General features: G+C 53.9%; 1 protein-coding gene and 1 long non-coding RNA gene across 5 annotated transcripts in view; one reads left to right on the plus strand and one right to left on the minus strand.

Moving 5' to 3' along the window:
• The first annotated feature begins 735 nt into the window (after window positions 1–735).
• Window positions 736–19,582, plus strand: part of Acan (aggrecan) — a 62,893-nt gene continuing 44,046 nt past the window's right edge. For all 4 annotated transcript variants that reach the window (XM_087188371.1, XM_087188373.1, XM_087188372.1 and 1 more), the window contains exon 1: window positions 736–1,077. The gene's annotated coding sequence lies outside the window, so the exon portion shown is untranslated. The remainder of the gene's footprint in view (window positions 1,078–19,582) is intronic.
• Window positions 10,357–19,256, minus strand: LOC110350746 (uncharacterized). Its single transcript, XR_002397557.2, has 4 exons — window positions 19,037–19,256; window positions 18,149–18,294; window positions 17,649–17,749; window positions 10,357–12,755 (listed from the first exon to the last, which is right to left on the minus strand). It is a non-coding gene; the product is annotated as an uncharacterized LOC110350746 (long non-coding RNA).

Raw genomic sequence — 19,582 nt, forward strand, 5'->3', positions numbered from 1 at the left:
GGGCAGGTAGAAGGTATTCAAAGGCTGTTAGTGTTTTACTCTCCCCCCACCCCCCCGAAAGCGCTATAGGAATCTTGGAGCTATCGCAGTAGGGCGATTTCCTCCTCGGTTTGAGACGTCCTTGGTCTCTCCTGGATTTTGAAGACCTCAGCCTTTGGCCCAGAGGATCCCGGCTCCTGGAGCACCTCCCTGCGGCCGCCTTGCCACCCCCTCCTCCTTCCCCCGCCAGCCCTGGCGCACCCCACCCCCAAAACTTTAGGCGGCCTCCTCGGTGAGGGGTCTTCCAAACGGCAGCCCGGGAGGAGGGGCTCCTGCGAGATCCCAGCCGCAGACCTCCGCTGGGCGCCGGGAACCCCAGCCCGCCGCGCTGGCCGCGGAACCCGGGCGCTCGGGACGGCTCTGCGGTGCAGCCTTCCGGGGCCCCTCCGACTGCGGAGCTCCCGGCCGCAATGCAGACGCCGGCCCTCTTGCCCTGCGCTCCTCCGGGCCGGAGCCGCCGGGTCCGCGCGCGCCCTGAGCCCCGGGCGGCCTCCCCAGCGCGCGCCTCTCTGAGCCGGGTCTCGCGCGCACCGGACGCCTCTGCTTTCCCCTCCCCCGCCGGCCGCCCCTCGGCCCCCCGGGGGTGGGGTTTCCCTCCGCGATCGCCCCTCCCGCCCGCCCCTCGCCACCCGTGTGCCCTTCCCTCCCCCGCCCGCCCCTATGTATGTGTCACCGCGAGCCATGCCCGCCCGCCCACCTACCTCCCCGCGCTTCCAGAGGGGGCTCGCAGAGCTGAGGACGCGCTCGCCCTGCTCAAGGTCCCTCCCTCGCTTCCTCCGTACCGGCACCAGACGCGGGTGCCAAGGGGCTCCGGGCACCTTTCTGTGTCCCTTCCCTCGATCAGCCGCTACTCCGCAACCCAGCCGCTGCCGCTGCGGCCACCGCCCGAGGGGACCTACGGACCGGAGGAGGGGTGCGCAGCGCCCGCTCAGAGCGTCCCCTCCAGTGCGCAGCGAGACCCAGGCCTCCGGGCCCCGAGAGTCCCTGGCCAGGTGCACGGGACTGAAGTTTTTGGAGGAGGGAGCCCAACTCTTCAAGGTAACCGTCACCTTCCCTCCGGGGAAAGGCTCTCTCCAGGCGTCCGGCAGAAGTGCTGAGGTGCGCGCCTCGGTGCTGGGGCTGCGCCGCCTCGGCCGCCTCGGTCTCCCCGCCGGAGCGCCGCATCTCCCCAGCGGCATCCGCAGAGGAGTTGAGCAAACTTTCCGGCTCCTGCGGATTCAGAGTGAATGGGGCTGAGGAACGCGGGAGGAGGGGCTCTGGTCTCCTCGCGCCCGGAATGAAGGAGCAGGGAGCCTTGCGCCACACTCCCGGGTGCGTTCTGGTCCTAGGCGGAAGGATATAAGGATGTGCAGTACGAGGCAAAGTGAGTTCAGATCTCCGCGGTGCCTCTTTGGGTCTGGTGGAGACTTCGTGTTACTGAGTCTGTCACCTGGGAATAGGGACTCCTCCTTGGTGGCAGGAGGAACCCACGAAATGAGGTGGACAGCGGGCCAGGTACCCACCAGGTGCCTGAGCAGGGGTCCCACGTCCTTGACGCTTTGGACTAGGGCAGGGGCCGCCGGGCGCCTGAAGAGGTGGGGAAGGGCTGGGAGGAAACTGGCAGAACCTGGGACAGGGCAGGGCAGCGCTCCAAACGTGTCCGTGTCCACCAAGAAGGGACATTTCTCAGGTCAGGAGAGCGAGGGAGATGGGCACGAAGACTAGGGCCACTTTTCCCATTCTGGGTTCCTCTAAAATGAAGCCGAGGATGGTGGAGCAGGAACCCTTGCCAACCCTGGGGCGGGGGGGGGGGCTAGGAAGCTGTCACTATCTCAGCTGAAGCCACATTGTAGGCTAGAGCGAGCTCCGGGGGTGGCGGGCTGTCTCGGGGTGGGAGACAGGCTCCAACCCAAACTCCCCATCATTATCCTCCTTTCCATCCTGAAGGCAGGGCTTCCAGTAGGGTTTCCTCCTGAAGCAGCTCAGCACTCTGCATTCTGATCCATGTGTGAATCCCGGTGCTGTGGGAGTGGCTGCCAGGAGGCACCGGAGGAAGGTGTAAGACTGAATTGAGTGAATGGGGTGCTTCTGGCCCTGGTGCAGCAATGGGTGCAGTTGGGGGTACGCTGGGCCTTGGGGGCACAGCTGTCTCTTCTCACCCATGACAAAGGCATGGGAGCCCAGAAAGGCACCATGAGTTGCTAAAAGGTGTGGCTGAGGGGCAGGCACGGGACTAGAGAAGCCTGTAGCCAGACCCTCATCCTGACTGAAGAGTCTAGAAGTCTTCTGGACTCTGTCTTTATCTCTCTTCCTGGCCGTCTGGGTTGCTGTGGACAAGGAGAAATCAGTTATCTATGTGCCCTCAGCAGGGCGGTCTCCGAGGCACTGTGAAGATAGATCTGGGGTGTTGGCCTGTGGATCACTGAGCCCAGGACCTGGGGAGCAATGGGAAGAAACCCCCCTGGCCCGACAAGGGTGGGAGTGGTGGGTAGGAGATGTTTCTAATCTTAAAGACAAACTACAGTAAAAGTTTTAAGGAAGGAATTATCAGAAAGAACAAAATGCTGGAAACTCCAAGACTCTGGAATTGTTTGAGCTGTGTTTAATTTAGATGCATTGATGTGCAGTTCCTAGCACCAGGGCCCGATGAGATATTCACTCGCCTCCTGAGTGTCACCCAGGTGCCAGGCTCTGTGCTCATAATGGGTACTCGGTACACAGTGGGCGACCCAAGCAAAACACTTAGCTCAGTGCCCACAACCGGACAAGGACTCAGTACCTGTTTGATATTGTTATTATATTAAGAAGTTTCCCTTTTCCTAAAATTTTCCATGAAAATCATCCTTACATAATCATACTTACATTGGAATTCTCTCTTCAGTGTTTGAAAGCCCTCGCCACACCCTGCCCAGCTCACCAGCTCAGGCAAGCACCCCCATCCCAGAAGCCCCCCCCCCCACCCTGCACACCAGGGGGTGCACTCTGTCCCCACCTGCCCCCACCAGGCTGCAGAGGGCGCCCTGGGAGCACACGGTGCTCGAGGCAGACCCAGGTTCAAATCCCACTACAGCCACTTAGTGAACAGGGAGGGGGGAACTCCAGGAATAGATTTTTGCAAGGATTAAAAGACGTAAGTTGGGGACACTGGGCATGCCTGTAAACTCAGCACTCCAAGGCTGAGCAGGAAGATCGCAAGTTCAAGGCCAGCCTGGGCTACAAAGGGAGACTGTCTCAATAAAACAAGACATAATGCGGGCGCCTTGTCCTGCCTGCAGTGAGCCCCACAAATCTGTATTCCTCAGCTGGGACAGCTCCCAGGGCCCCCTGTGAATTCAGGATAGTACAGGTTTAGAATGTTCTCTTAGAGACTGTGTCCCAACTTTTAGTGTGGATTTTTTGAAATAATGCCTTCTCAAACTGGATCCTTCCCAAGGCCCTTCTGGTTGGGCACCAGGAGGACCTTGGCTGAGCCAGGGGAAGCCTGCAGACCTCTGCGTGGAGTCTCAGTTTTAGCCTATCTAGGTCTGCAGGAACATAGGATTTGGCCCACTGTAGCCTGCGACACCAATTTAGTGGGGATTTTAATAAAATGGGAAATAATACATAAGGTTGTAGTGCCTCCCAGGTAGCTAAGGGTAAGTGCTGTTTCTGGAAACTTATTCCCTGTTATGTATTTTACAACTCTTTGAGGGTATGGGTGTACATGGTGTATGTATATATGTAAATGTATGAAAATTTGATATTTGCATAATGTGTTTCTTGCTGCAAGCTGTGGTCAGAGAAAGTTTGAAAGACACTTGTCGCATGATGCTGTTTCTATCTCTGAGAAGTTCCTGCTTGGTAGCTCCAGGTGCAGGCACCGGGGTGCCCTTGCTGCAGCTGCACCACCGCCTGGCCTGACCTTTAGTGTCCAGGAGTGAAGACAGCTAGAGATGAAATTCTGGGGTATGGATGAAAGGCAAGTTCAAGAAAGAGGACTCAGGGTCAGGGATTTAGCTCAGTGGTTCTGGCACCAGCCTCGCAAGCGCAAGGTCCTGAGTTCGATTCCCGGTACCAAAAAAAGAAAAAGAAAAAGAAAGAGGACTCAGAGTCAGAGAGGAGGCAAGGCATTGGGGGGCTCTGCTTATAAGTGGCACTGGGGAGGGGACAGCTGAGTACTACCCTGGAAAGGGGTCTGAGGGTAGAAGCACATCTTGTTACTGGCTCTGCGTCTGCCCCCTCCCTGTGAAGGGGTCTGGGCCCTGCGTAGGGCTGGAGAGGGAGAAGGAGTGCAGTAAGAGGACCAGAGAGAGGGGGAATTTGTAAGGAAACCAGTAAAACGGTTCCTTTTTTCAAAAGTTGAATCCAGGGCAAGAACGGAAATATGTGAGTTTACTTTTAAAAACTCAGAGCCTCCTTGTAAGCAGTGGAGTGAGCATGTGTGTGTGTGCACTGGAGGGCGGGCCCTGCGGGCTGCCTGGGGTGTGTGAGAGGTGACTTTGCTCCCTCTCAATGGCCTTACAGTGTATCCTAAAGAAGCTTTTTGTTAAACTCATGAATAGGTGGATTTGGGGTATATGATCTTGGGCATCACGATTTGGGTATTTGGTTACCTTTGAGGTTACATGTTTTTCATTTTAAGATGTCCACCCGAAAAAGGAGCTATGTCTCTGATTTTGCAGAGAGGGGCTGCCTGTTAAGTAATTGATTTGATCTGAGGGGTGAGAGTAAGAAAGAGAAAGACAGGACAGGGCACCCACCAGTGCCCCACCTGGGGACAACCCCTCTTCAGCCCCTGGGCCTCTGGCACTACCCAGACCCAATGCCCACAGTTTCAGGGCCTATGATGTCCCTTATTTAAGAGATCACAAAGGGGTCTTCAGAGCCAGAGAAGAGAAAGACTGTACCCCAGGCCACCTGGAGCAGATTGGTGGGAATGTGTGTGAGAATCTAGATGTTCAGCCCCCCATCCCAGAACATTCCATGTCCACGGAGACCATTCCTTCATTCAGTCATCTTTCAGCAGTACTTGCTACTCACCAAGCGTTATGATCAGTGTGGTCTACACAGCAGGAATAAACCAGTTCATTCTTCTTGCCTTCTGCCTCTGCCTTCTCACCATGTAATGTGGAGGAGGGGCTGCGATCAACTTGACCCTGACCCCTCATTTCTGTAAAGCAGTCCTTCTCAGTTGAGGGTTCTTTTGCCTCCCAAGAAACTTTGGGCTGCATCTGGAGATGTTTTCGCATTTTTCATTGTCACCATATTGGGGGGGGGGTGCACTAGCATGTAGCGGAGAGAAGCCAGAAGACTGCCAAACATCTCGGGCTAGATAGGACAACCCACACCACCATACACACAAAGTAGAAGATCATGCAGCCCCAAATGCCAGTCATGCCAAGGCTGAGAAATGGCCCCACCTTCCATGCTCTGTGGACCTGGCCTTGCCTGATTGTGTGAAGCAGCAGGAGGATGAAGGGCAGGGTGGGGGGTGAGAGTGGGAGTAAGGATCTGGTAGACAATGAAGAGCAGACACCAATGCAAACGGGGAAAGGGCAGAGCCCCGGGGATCCTGGGAAGAGATCTAGGTTGGAATTCCAGCTGTGTGCTCTTGGGCACCACACCTTCCCCTCTCAGCCTGTTTCTGCATCTGTGAAATGGACTTGTGGGGCAATGGTGAGGATTCAAGAGAAAGCCGATAAAGAACCCAGCACACAGTAGATCTATAATGAAAAAGCAGATGTTATTACTATCTTTGAGGCCTTTCAAGGCTGTGCTATGGAAAATTACAGCATCAGCAGGTGTGGACATGTGATCTTGAAGCCAAAGAAGGTTGCTGTTTGGGGCACGGTTGCCTTAGTGATGCCTCGTGCTGGGTGGGGTCAGCCCCGCCCCCACACACAGCCCAGCAGGAATGAGAAGAGCCAGGAGGACTTGCTCCTCCAGTGAGAGCCTGGGACCTCCAGAGTACACAGAGGGAGGGAGGACCACTGGACATGGAGTGACAGGACCTGGGCATTGATTCTGTGACAAAGGGGAGAAACCAAGTCTGTCGCCACAGGTCAAGATCCACTGAGACCCTACAGTCTACAAAGGTCCCTTGTGGCGGTGCCCTGAACCCAAGGCAGGAGCCTTTTGTGTTTTGGTGTGTGCTGTCCCTAACCCAGTGCCAGGCACAGACAGAATAGTTGAGCTTATAAATGATGGATGAATGAATGAAGGAATGAACAGACCACTGCACTCCAACTTCCTTTCAGTTCTTGACAAGGAGAGGACCTGTAATACCCAGATGGGAAGTACTTCGCTTGGCCCCACCTCCATCCCTTGAGGGGTGGGGCGAGGGGTAAAGAAGCAGGGAGGGACCTCTGGTTCCCAGTAAGCACTGGGTCTGGATACAGCTCCGGGCAACAGCGCCCTCTGGAGGGTACTGAAGATACAGCAGTCGTGCTGTGCCAGCCCGAGAGACAGAAAGGCTTAACCAGGATCAGGAGCCAGAGACTTACTATCTCCCTGCAGGCTCCTCGTGGAATACTTACATTTTCCTGTCTGTGAACTAGAGTTACAGTAAACCAAGTCCTGTGGATTTGGGTAGGTCACCAAGTGCCCCTGAGCCTCCATCTTATAGGGTCGTAAGAGAGCAGAGAAGGACTTCATTATGCAGATAGGGAGACTTGGCCTGGGGGTGGCCTGGTCCAGGGCTGCTATTGGCAGAGCCTTCGACCTGGCTCTGAGGGCCTCCCTTCACACCGAGGCCCCGTGCAAATCAGCTACAGGAAGTGGCAGGTCACGGAAACCCTGTGCCATCTGATCAGAACCCAACCACAGTCAGATTTAGCCCTGGGTGCACCCTTTGTACACCTCAGGACCACCTTCTCGCTCTGCCCTCCAAGTCCTTGCTGTCCCCAGGCCACTTCTGGGGAGAAAGCCCTTCAGAAAAGGCATGTCCAAGTAAGGGAACCTAGACTCCCTTTGAGGGCCTGGCTTCCTGGGCATAGATAGGGGTTTTCCCCAGCAAGGCCCAGCCCCTTGGCCTGACCTCCCCTCTGCTTCACACTTCTGCCTGTGTGTCTGGGACGCTCAGGGGAACATCTGGATTTTAGGGTTACACCCAGTGAGAGAGAACCAACCAGAGACCGATATTAAATCCACACAGGAGTTTATTACCAGCCGGGACCCGAGCCGAGCATCGGACTCCGCCTCGACTGGGGGTTGACAAACATGTTTTATACACCTTTGAGGCCAACAGTTTCTAGGCCCCCCTATGGGATAGAACTAATAAAGCAACCAAAAGGTACAGAAGCGGAACGTCCTGCTGTTAGAACATTTGTAAAACAATAGTTGATTAATTGTTATTTCTAAAGAGACTTTCTAAGGGGAGGAGGTTTTTAAGCTTCCTCCTTCTGAGTTCATCTAAAGGGCAGGCAGGTGGGTCAAGCAGCAATATGGAGTCTGTCTTGCTAACTAGGGTCTTTCATTTAGGATAACTCGGGAACGTGTTGGATGCTTTTCATCTTTGCAAGGCCTTGGCAAGGAAGCCTGGGGCCCATCACAGGAGGTGGCCTTTGGTCCTAGAATCAGAAGGATCTGAGAAGCTCTTTTAAAATGCAGGTGCCTGAGCATCTGCTTCATGAGAAGGGGGTGAGGTAGGATGCTGCTGTTGGAATTGCCCCGGGGTGACTCCAGGTGTGTGAACCTGATTTAAACCCCAACAGCTCATCTTGGGGGACTTGGCTTTAAGCTCTTCCTCCAGCCCTGCATCTTGGGGTCATTGGCCTTTCCCTCCCTGAAGACAGGATTCCCACCTCTGCTCATTTACCCTTGGGGGCAGTGAGAAGATCAAGGCCTGCTCTCCCTGTCTCCTTGCTCCTGCTGAGATGGCTCTGGCTTGGATTAAAGTACATTTGTCCCTCGGAGCTAGGCTGGGCTTCCCCGAAGTGGCTTCCCTAGAACACGCCATGCAAGGGCAGGCATAGGAGTGCACATATAAGGGCTCCACTCTTCCTCAGGAAATTCTGAGCCCAGTGAAATTAAATGGGCCCCTTTGCTGCTGAAAGGCTGGAAGCCACCATGGTGATTCAGTGACAGGTATGACCAAGGAGCTCTTCTTTCCTCTTGCAGATTGAGGGGCTCTGTGAAGATGCAGATCTAGGTGATCAGCCAGGTCTGATCTTGCAGCAAGAATAGGGGGCTGTGCTGGGTCCCCAGGGGACAGAAAACCTCATCGGTCAGACTTAAATCTTCAACCTGACAGGCAGCCCGAGCCCCTAGCAACTCCCCACCTCAGAGTAGCTAGGCCCAGCCTCTTCTTTTCACACAAGCAGCCTCCTATTTAAAGGCTGGCCTGGTAGATGCTCATTTCAGTTACTTTTTTTTTTTTTCCTCCCATCTGGAATTTTTTTTCCTGGTACTTGAAATTGAAGCCCAGACCTCCTCATTGAGCTACATCCTCAGCTCTTATTTGTTTGTTTACTTGTTTATTTAGTTATTTATTCATTTTTATCTTGAGACAGGCTCTTGCTAAGTTCCTAAATTGCCCGGACTGGGCTGGAACTTCTGCCTCAGCCTCCCAGAGTGCTGGATTCACAGGCTTGCACTATCATGTCCAGCTCCTTCTGGATTTAGAGGTGGGACCTCAGTGGGGTTTACTGGGGTGGACCCCAACCCCAAGCACACCTTGTAGCTGGACATTTCTCCATCCATGCCTGGCTGGTCTTCATGTAAGCCCAGGGCCAACCCTGTGAGTTTGGCTTGCTCGCTGGGTGACACCAGGGGGTGCTGGTCTCCTGGGAGTCTCTGAGTAGCCTCCCTGGGTGGGCGGTGGCCCTACAGTGGGCAGAAGGGTCCCAGTAGAGTGCTGGTCTCCCACCCTCACCATAGGCACCGTGCCCACCCCAGGCCCTCAGCGCCCAGTCACAGGGCACCTTCACCCCTTCTTCACCCATCAGTCCCCCTAAAGTGTCATTCTGAAATCCCCACTGGTTTCCTAACCCCGAGCAATGCTGGCTTCTACTGTGACTTGTTTCAATAACATTTTAGCAAAGTCTCCTGGGTCACAGCGTCTGATTACTGAGATGGCCCTCACATCCGTTCCCAAGGGACGGGAGTGGGTGGGGATGGGGTGCCCGAGGAAGGGCCTGGCACTGGGGTAGAGCCTCAGCTTCCTAGACCCCTCAACCTCTCCCCAAGTACCCCCCTTTTGAGCACCACCTGCCACACCAGTGACCCAGGGATCCCAGTTCCCCAGTATCCCTGCATACAGCACACAAGGCTCTGGCCGGGTGTAGTAGCTGGGAAATGGTGGCTAATGCTGCCTCTCCTTAGTCCTGGGGGAGTGGCTGGTCCTCAGATGCCCACAGCTCGATGGATGAATGGATGGCTGGGGTTATTTGCATATTCCTTCTCCGCCAGTGCACACTGCTGAGGATCCCCAAAGACTGGAGCGATGGTCCTGTCCCACTGCCAGTCAGCCTAATCCCTTCTGTGGCCCACAGGCCCTCTGGAGCTGACACACCCGTTACCCACCCCATCAGCTCCCCAGACTCAGTATCCCCTGCCCTCCCCCCCCCCACCGAAGCCCTCCAGCCCCTGATCTCTCACATCCTTCCAACCTCAGGCTTGGCCCACTCTGTTCCCAAGCCTGAATGCTCTTCCCACCTCATGGGCATGACCCCTTCATGCCATCACTCAGCTTCAAGTGCTGCCTCCTCCTGGAAGCCTTCTTTGCCTACCCTTTGTCACATTTTCGGTAGCTGGTCACTGGAAGTCCCTGGTGGGATTTCCCTGGTGGGACTTCCTTGGTGGCCCCCTGCCCCACCCTGATGCAGCCATCTGTTGACCCGACAAATACCCTCAGTGAGGTGCTTTTCAAGCCAGGCTCTGGGGATACAGGGGTTGGGGGACAGAAGTGGGTGGAGATAGCAGAGCTAGCGATTTTGGGGTCTCCTGCCAGGCTCTATCAGGACAGCCCATTCTCCATCTTTTGAAGTCATTGGTACAGAACACTCTGTTTTCTGTTTCTGTCATAAATGAGAAAAGGGGACCCAGAAGAGTATGTCCCCACCCTGGCTCGGGGACTCAGGGACTCTGCACAGCTCAGGTTCCGTCATCAGTGGATGGTGCCAGTGACCCCAGGAGGAGAGGGCTGCCCCCTGCGTCTGTCTGCCCGTCACCCCCCAGCTCCCTGGCCCTTCCCCACCGCTCGGACAGCAGCTGCTCTCGGGGACCTGTCCCTGCTTAGGTCTCGAGCACTCTGGGTCCTCAGGCTCAGCCCTGGGCCACCCCACCTGCCACAGGCCCTCTTCATCCCCCGCCCTCCCACCTTCCCAGCTGCAGGGTTCCCACCCTGTGACATGGCAGGAAGAGGTCAAGCAGCTGGTCTTCCTGAGGTTACCACCTCCGAGGGTAGCCCCTGTCACAAAGGACGCTGTGACAGCTCACTCTGGTCTCACCCCCAGTACTTATCCCAGAAACTCCAGCTCCATCTTGTCTTTGTTCAGTTGTGACCGAGACTGTAGCACATTGTCACCTTTATTAACACACCTGGAACTGGGGTTTGTGGGAACATCCAGGAAGCCAGTGTCTTCTAGGAGCGGATCAGGGAGAGGGACTCCCAGCCCAGTATGCTCTTCCCCAGCAGTGTGCCTTTGACAGAGAGATGGGCCTTTCTGGGCCTCAGTTTCCTTATCTGTGAAGTGGGTGTGAGGATTCTCAGCCCATAGGTTTGTAGGCAGGGGAGTGAGATGGTACAACCCCATCCCACAAAAAATCAAGCTCAAAGCACAGCTCCCTTTATGCACATCTGGCCCAGGCCCCATTCCTGATGTCTCAGAGCCCAGCCTGTTTTGGGTGACCGTGTCCTGCTGCACCTGCCTCTTCTGGCCTGAGCCCGGGCTTCCGGCTGCTTTCCTCTCCACTCTGAGAACAGGCAGGTTCTTCAGGACTGCAACAAGAGCCCCATCTCCTCTGCCACCTTCAAGCTAACTGGGGACAGGGCAGATGAAGAAAGTCAGGTTTGGCTCCTGGAAGGCCCGGTAACTGCAATAGGCCTTGTTGTGCCCAGAGCCCCTACATTACATAACCCTAGGGAGTGCCATTCCATTGTGGTCTGTGTGCCTAGTGGCCCCCTGGAATTGTGCAGTGCACATTCTTTATAACTTTACTAGGCAGTCTTCCCCATACCTCACTTTTCGACCCTTCTCTTTGGGCTGCACTACAGATGTTGCACTGCAAAGGATGTACTGGTAATAATTTCCCTTCGGGGGCTCTCAGGGCTGGCCAGCATGGCTGTGCTGCCAGGAGCCATGTGGGGAGTGAGGGGGTGGGGCAGAACTGGCAACTGTTCCTACCCCCGTCTCCTCCTCTCCTGGGACTGGAAAGTGGAGAATTCTAAACACCACAAGAGAACCTCTAATGATTCCAACCAAGTTTAGGCAGCTGGACAAACTCAGTTCTGCCTCTAGCTGAGACACTGTCCAATGTGGATTCCAGAAGAAAAGAGGCGGAGCCAAGAGAGGCCAGAACCGGGCCAGGGATGTAGCTCAGTGGTTCCACCACCCGCCTTGAAAGTGCAAGGTCCTGAGTTCCATCCATGGTACCAAAAAAAAAAGAGAGAGAGAGAGAGGACAGAACCCATTTCTCTCTCCCTCTGTTTCTCTAGAAATGCGAGAGCCCAAGGAACTGCAGGGGAGCAGAGAGACCTGTGACAGCATGAGGGTCGGGAGCTGGGCCACAAGCTCATAAAGACTGGAGTCAGGGCAGGGGGCAGAGGAGAAAGAACTAGAAAGACCACTGAGAACAATCCCAGGATGAGAAAGTTCTGTCTCCCTAGAGGCAAGGAAGGTGGAGGAGACAGAAGCACTAACTTCCCCAGTAGTCTAAGGGACGCTGAGGTCGGCCACCAAGTGAGACTGGCCATCTCCTTATTAAAGGTTTAAATTAATACAGTCCTGTGATGAAAGTTACTCTTTGTACTCATTCTCTTTGCTGTGACAAAGCACCCCAAGTGAGGTGGCTTAAAACAGCAGAAATGCACTGTGTCACAGTTTGGGAGCTGGGCCTGCTCCCTCTGTCTCCTGCAGGAAGACCCCTTCCTCGGCCCTTCCTAGGCTTGATGTGGCGATCCAGCCCTGGCTTCTGGCTGCCTTGGTGTGGTCTCCAGCCCTGGTGTCCCTGTTCGCCCTGTGTACCTGTTTTCCCTGGCCATCTCCCCTTCTTATAAGGACATTGGTCGCACTGGACGAGGGCCTATCAACTTACCTCAATTACATCTGCACATGCCCTACTTCTACAAAAGGTCACAGTGAAGTCACCAAGGGGTAGGACCTCAAGGTGTCTTCTGTGGGCAGGACATGATTCAACTTGTAATGCTCTTTAATGACTTGCTCCTATGCTCTTGACTTGTGCTTCATCTGAGAGATTTAAAGGAAGTTCTATACAGGGAGAAAGGATAAACAAATGACAAATCTCCCATTGCTCAGTGCTTTCATGCTAACTGGAGACTGAGAGACGGAGGATGTAAAGGCCCTTGAGCCATCTGAGCTGAGCTCACTGTGTGCACACCCTCCTCGCTGAAGCGGGAAAGGCTCAATGGAGCGGGTCTAATTGCCCCCATTTGATAGATGATGAAACTGAGGCATAGCTGGAAGACCGTAGAGCCAGAATGTGAACTCATGATTGTCTGATCCAAAGTCCATGCTTTCCAGGATATTCTGTGCACTGTGCTTGAAGAGGAGGTGAATTTCTCAGTCTTGACTCTGGTCCTAGAATAAGAAGCAAAGGCCGGCACTCATTCTGGGACCCACCAGCCAGGGTGTTTATGTAAGGGACTGTTGCTTCCTGCACACTGGAAGCAAGAATTTCATGTAGGTCCCTGGGATCCCAGGGTCAGGATCACCTTTTGAGCTGGAACTGTGAGCTCCAAAGACCTTGGGGCCACAATCTTTTGGGACAAGAAAATTCATTTCCCAGCAGATTCCCAAGAGTTTCAATCCTTAGAGAGCTTGTTTCCTACCCTGCACCCCAGTTGACTGCCACCTTGGTCACCGGCGGGGACACTATGGCTTTGACACTCAGACTCCAGTGCTCCTAAGGCCTGTCAGAGCCAGAGAGTATGCTTTCACCTGTGACAGTCTCAGACATAGATTTTTTTTTTTTGGTACCGCCGGGGATCGAACTTGGGTCCTTGTGCTTGCGAGGCAGGCAGCAGAACCACTGAGCTAAACCCCCAGCCCAGATGTAGATTTTTAATAAGGGCATAAAACTTCATTTTATCCTGAAAAAGATATTACCTTTAAAAAGGATAAAACAGGCCGGGGATTTAGCTCAGTGGTTCCACTCCCTGCCTCACAAGTCCAAGGTCCTGAGTTGGATCCCCGGTACGAAAAAAATAAAAATAAAAATAAAAAAGATAAAGTACAGCACAGAAAGTTTAGGAAATACAGATACTCAAGTGGAAAAAATTAAAATTTACTATAAACTTACCACCCAAGATAATCACAGTTCAATTTCTTTTCCACAAATAGATATGCACAAAAATAAAGTGAAATTGTCTTCTATATATTATTTTACAACTTCCTTTCCATGCTTAATGACATAGCAACAACACATTTCCAAGTCAGTAAAGAGTTTTTCCAACTTGAACATTCCCTGTGCCGGGCCCTGTGCTGGACACAGCAGGGGATATCAAAGGAGGAATGGGAAGTCTTCCCTGCCCTCAAGGAGCCCGCAGTGCAGGTATCCAAGCTCGACATCTGCAGTGACAACTCGGCGTCCATGTGGTGCAGGGAGCCCTATCTCTGCCCCAGTCCTGCTCGCTGCTGACACAGCTTTGAGGGAATTTTCCTGTCAGGGAAAATCAGCACAGCTGCTACCACCAAGTGCAACTGGCTTTGAAGCTCAGCTACAGGGCAGCATGGCATCACTGAGAGAGAACTCGGTAGTGAGAAATCCTGCAGGGGCTCTTCCTGCTGGCTCTGTGTCCCCAGTAAGCCAGAGACAAGAGCCTCAATTTGCTACTCTCAGAGTTGGTCTGGCTCCTTTGCTCCCCCCAGGGTGGGAGCACCTCAAGGTACCAAGCGCATGTCTGGTGTTGGAGGACCAGTATTTCCCTATAATGGAAAAAATCAACTGCTTCCACTGCTGTTCAAAGCAATAGTCCAGTGCAGCAATGGGTAAAGGATGATTGTGTTGGACTCACTGGGAGATGGCATGGGGCTCTCCAACATGGCGCCCTCCAACATGGCGCCTTCCTAAGAGGTTTCCAGGGGGTAGGCATTAGTTATACCCGATGTCTCCCTTTGTGGGGTCACAGCCCAACCCCAAGAAGATGAAGCTCCTCTGTGGAGTATGTGACAGTGTCCCCTGCTGTGGGGGATGCCGACTGCAGGGTGGCACCAGGAGGACCCTGGGCATGTGAGAGCTTCCTTGGATACACCAGGGAAAAGCCCTGGAAGCTGTCCAGTGGGGCAGCACACAAGCACATCTAGATACAGTGCTGGCAAACACTATCAATTTCCCTCCTCAGAAAGAAAGGTAGTCATCAAGTTCATAAAGGCAGAAGGCAAAAGGGTGGTTGCCAGGAGTAGGCAGAGGCAGAGATGGAGCTGTTGTGTAATGGAGACAGATTCTCAGGTCTGCAAAATAGAGAGTTCAGGAGACACATGGCGGTAATGGTGGCACAACAGCGTGGATGCTAAATGCCACTGAACCGTACACTTGAAAATTATTATGATGGTAAATTTTATGTAATGGGTAATTTAAGACAAGTTTAGGCACAAAAGAATCCATCTTTTTAAAAATAAAGAAAGATAGCTGGCTTGTGAGGGTGATGTCATTACAGGAGCACAGCAGGGAGGAGGTGGGAGGAGCAGGGAGCCTCCAGCTTCGAGGGTGTCCTGCCGGCTCTGTCCTTTCCATCAAACTTTGACCCTGAACCCAATCCAAGAACTCTTGTAGTAGGCACTCAGCAAATGTCTATTAATCCATGATGTTATTGCTGTTGTTGTTGTTTGGGTTGTGTTCTGTTTTTTGCAGTGCTGGGGATGGAACCCAGGGCCATGCAAATGCTAGGCAAGCACTCTACCACTGAGCTACACCTCCAGCCCCTTAACCGTGACTTAAATGAAGCTGAGGTTCTGTAGTGACTATGACAGACCTCCAGGGGGCTCCACCTCCAGCTCTTGGCCCCTACATGGGACGCAGGGAACAGGGTAATACCTTTAATGGCAAAGCTTCTGGAATCAGACCCATCAGCTGTGGGATTTGCGCTAAGTTCTTGGCCCCTCTGATCCTCTGTCCCCTCAGATCTAAAATAGGACTAGTGATAGTGTGCTTCACCCAGGAATATTGTGAGCAGGGAGTGAGATAGTGCCTGGCTTGGGCTCCACGTCTTCAGTGGAGGCGGTAGTGAAGGCATAGTGGAGGGCGGGCGGCCAAGCCTGGGTGAGACCCAGACCCTCAGGGGCACAGCCTCCTTGAAGAGGCAGATGGCTGCTCCTGCTGGGATGGAGGACAACGGTGAGCTCAGTGACGGTGGGACATCTTAGAGGACTTTGCGGAGGAGGGCCCAGCCAAACGAAGATGATGCAGGCTGCGGTTTCCTCCTGAAAACATGGTCATTCCCTGAAATCCCCAGAGCCTTCCCATTACCTGGAGAAGGAAGCCCGGACATGAAGGCTCTTTAGGGTCTGGTCCAGCTTTATTTCTAACTGTATTTGATCTACACCACTAGGACCCACGCTTTTGTGTATGCAGCCCTCTCCTTGTAGAATGCTCTTGTCCTGCCTTGATGCGTCAACAGGTCAAATGGTATCTTCTTCAAATCTCCCTACCAGGGGAGGCAGCTCTGATTCTCACTGCCAGAGGCTCCCCAAATCGTAGCTCAGCCCTCCCACCTAGGGAGCCCTGGACTAGACGCACAGCCCATTCCTCTGCAGAGCCCACTCAGCCTCTATTCGAGAGGCGTCCACGTGGGGTTGTTCAAGAGCAGAGAGGAGGCAGGAGGAAACCCAAGCAGTGCCTGGAGCTTTTCCTGAGGAAAGACATATTCCTGCCACAGGAGGGCCAGAAAGGGTGTGCTGCCGGCGGGGGGGGGGGGGTCAATGAAGAGTGGCCAGGGTGCAGAGGTCTTGTCCCTCTGCCAATACTGATCCACCCTGGGCAGGACACTCGAATGGCAGAGCCGGAAGGTGCCTTTTGGGGAGGTTCCCCAGACCATACTCTGGTTTGCTGATTTGCTAGAGGGACTCCCAGAATTCAGCAAACTCACTTCACTGACAGTTATGGTGGATCCCAGGAGAAGGTACAGATCTCAGTCAGCAGAGGGAAGAGCAGGTGGGGCAGGGTCTAGGAGAGACCAACCGTAGCTCCCAGCTGTCCTCTGCAGTCATAGGGATGATACTTATTTCTCCAGCAACACCTCACTGACCCAGGGAGCTCTCCTGAGACTTGGGTCCAGGGTTTTTACTAGGAGGTGGGTCACATAGACATGACAGGTCATCCACATAGCTGACCTTAATCCCCTGCCCCTCATGGTCCAAGATCCCCACCATAAATACCACTCTTAGCCTGTCTGGCATGACCCAAGACCCCAGGTAAGTAGGCTTTCAATAGGCAGGACCCTCCAAGAGCCTAAGGACCCTTCCAGGAGCTGGGGGCCAGGCCACACTTCCTTTGGATGAGATTAATCCTTTACCACACAAAAGGGCTGCTCTGTGGATACCCTGAAGTGGTGCACGAAATCCCGCATGCATGGCCAGCATTTTCTAACCACTGTGTCCATGGCTCCCAGCAGCACTCGAACACAAATGTGACCCCAAAGATGCTAAGTGACTGTGTTCTGTGAGGTCCTTCCCACCCCAGGGAATTGAGGGATGCAAATTAGGGTCAAGAGAAGGAGCTTTGACTCCAATAACCCACCACCACCTTTCTTACCTTTGAATGGCTCCCAGGGCTGAACTCCAAGAACCTGAGCATCTGTCCCCAGAGTTTAAGGAATCAGGCTGATCAGCCCTCATTTTCTTTTCCTCTTTTTTTTTTTTCTGTACTAGAGATTGAATTCAGGGGTTTTTGTTTTGGTTTGGTTTTTGTTTTTCATTTGTTTGTTTGGTGATAGAGCCTAAGTTGGGAGGTTGATGAGGCTCGAACTTTCGATGCTCCCGCCTGAACCTCCCAGACTGCTAGAATTACAAGCGTGGGCCACCACACCCAGCTCATTCCCTGTTTTCTTTCAGCTGAACCCCAGATGCCTGGGACTCTACTTTCCTAGGAATTCAGCCGTTACTCCACATACCCTGTGGCCATTTCTCCCAAGTAGGTATTTCCACCAGGACCCTCAGCTTCCAAAAACTTTTGTGAAGGACAATTTTAGAAGCCTGGGCTCAAGTCCCAACCAGGGAGGCCACCAACAAGTCGTGCTGGCCCCAAGCCCCGCCCCTGCCAACCTGGCAGCCAGTGGAGCGAACTCAGCTCCTGGCCTGCGATCCCTGCCCCAAGACAGGGGCTTGTGCTTGGCTGAAAGTTTGGGCTGAAGGACGCTCCTTTCCAAACCCCAGCTCTGATATTTACACAAAGTCTGAAATTAATGCAGAGAAAACTTCCAAGTTCCCCAGTCTGGAGCGGCAGGCTGAGAACAGGAGGGGGCAAGTCCCACCTACCAGGGTTTTTCCACCGAGAAAACAGTGCCATGTGGATGTCCTGGGCGGGCGAAGCTGGAGACATGGATCCTTGCTGTGCTTCCCACTTCCAACCGCGATTCCTGAGAAATCGAAATGAGGGAGGAGAGCAGAGATGGGGAGGGCCCAATGGTGTTGAGCCAGCCTCACCCCGGCGAGCACCCTTCTCCACACATCGGCTTTGAGTCCGCAATGGCTGCAGCCACCACGACCCACCCCCAGCCTTGGGAAGAGCCACCGCAGGGTGGGAGTCACCCCTTCCAATCCTGGACGCCCCTCACTCCCGGACCTCAGAACTGCAGCCTCTCTCGGCCTCATGGGCCAGTGCTGAGTCCTCTTTTGTCCATTTCCCCAGCCTGGGTGGGCTCCAGGCTCCCCCGAAAGCACCCCCTCACTGGCCTTCCTGAGGCTCCTCCTCAGGGCCAAGGCCAGAAGGCCTTGTCACCTCTAGGGTGACCCTACAGACACTTTCTCAGGCTTACCACACTTTCTGTCCCCAGACTGACTGAGAAGGGACATTGCCTCTTCCTTCTGCTCCATTCACTTGGTCATTCATTCATTCCTTCACCAAATACTTTGTGCCAGCAGCAAGAAGAGCAGACAGAGCCCTCGCGGAGCAAGTCTCCTGCTAGGAAGGAGACAACAGACAAACCGGACTTTCAAAGCAGAGTAACGCAGGGAAGGGGAAGCGTGGCATGGGAGCAGGGGAAGAGGAAGGGACAGATCGGCCAGGAAGGGACATTTGAACTGTGACTGGAGTGATGAGAAGAGGGCAGCTGGGAGAGACCCAGAAGTGTGTGCCAGGGAGAGGAAGAGTGGGTATGAGAGCCTCAGGAGGGGACAGGGCTCAGGGTGTGGGGACGGAGGGGTGACGAACAAGCAGGAGCAGGGCAGGTCGTGCGGCCATGGAAGGAGCTGAGCACTCACCCGCTCTGGAACTTCACAGGCCAATTCCCTGTGCTCTGGCTGCCCCTTTCCACCTAAGCTCAGCACCCCGCTCATTCAAGATCCCTGTGTGAAGCCGGGCATGGTGAGAGATGCCTGTTACCCCACCCTTCTGGGACGCTGAGGCAGGACTATGCCAGGTTCAAGCCCAGCCTGGGCAAAAGAGCAACTCACCACACCTTTGTCTCAAAATTTAAAAATCTGAAAAGGGCTGGGGTAGCTCAGTGTGAGAGCCCTGAATTCAATCCCAAGTACTGCCGAAATCAAATCCTCGTATTATACGAGCTGCCCTCCTCCCAGCCCCTTCTGCAACCCTCCCAAGAGGACCAGAGTTCCCAGCAGCCTTACAAACCCTGAGGGAACAAGAGGAAGTTTAGAGCAAGTTGCCCAGGAACCAGGAAATCAGCAATCTCCAGAGTGCTCACCCATGCAAGTTCTAGCCAGAGTTGACAAGAAATTTTCCCAAGGTCACCCAGGTAGCAAGTTTTAAGTCAGTGGTATGAATTCAGGTTGAGTTCTTAAATGCCCATCTTCTATCATGCCAAGTTGTCTCCTGACAGTCTCAAGAAGAGGCCGTTTCTGGAAATTGCAGAGCATGGGTCCCAAGTGGACCTCAGAGAGCAGATGAAAAACAGCCAATCTGTTGTCACAACAGATCCAAGTCAAAGATGTCGCTAGTGAGAACGCATGTCCAAGGGGGAGGGACTGAGGCAGGGACGGCAGATAGAGGAGAAATCAGTGCCACCTTCTGCAGCATTTTCATGCAGCCTGCCTGAGCCAGGCCTGCTCTGTCCATTTCCCCACTGGGGAATTTGGGATGCTCCTACCTGAGCCTCCCAGAGTGCTGGGATATAGATGTGTACCACATGCATGGCTAGCAACACCTGTCTTTACAGAGTTCTTTTAAGGTGGCGATATAGTCTACGTGTAGCTCCAAGCACGGTTCCTAGTCCACAACAGGCGCTTCCTAA

This window comes from Heterocephalus glaber, unplaced genomic scaffold (genome assembly GCF_053883595.1).
Source record: "Heterocephalus glaber isolate CG9 unplaced genomic scaffold, H.glaber_assembly_v1.0 deba00001531, whole genome shotgun sequence".
Taxonomy (NCBI): domain Eukaryota; kingdom Metazoa; phylum Chordata; class Mammalia; order Rodentia; family Bathyergidae; genus Heterocephalus; species Heterocephalus glaber.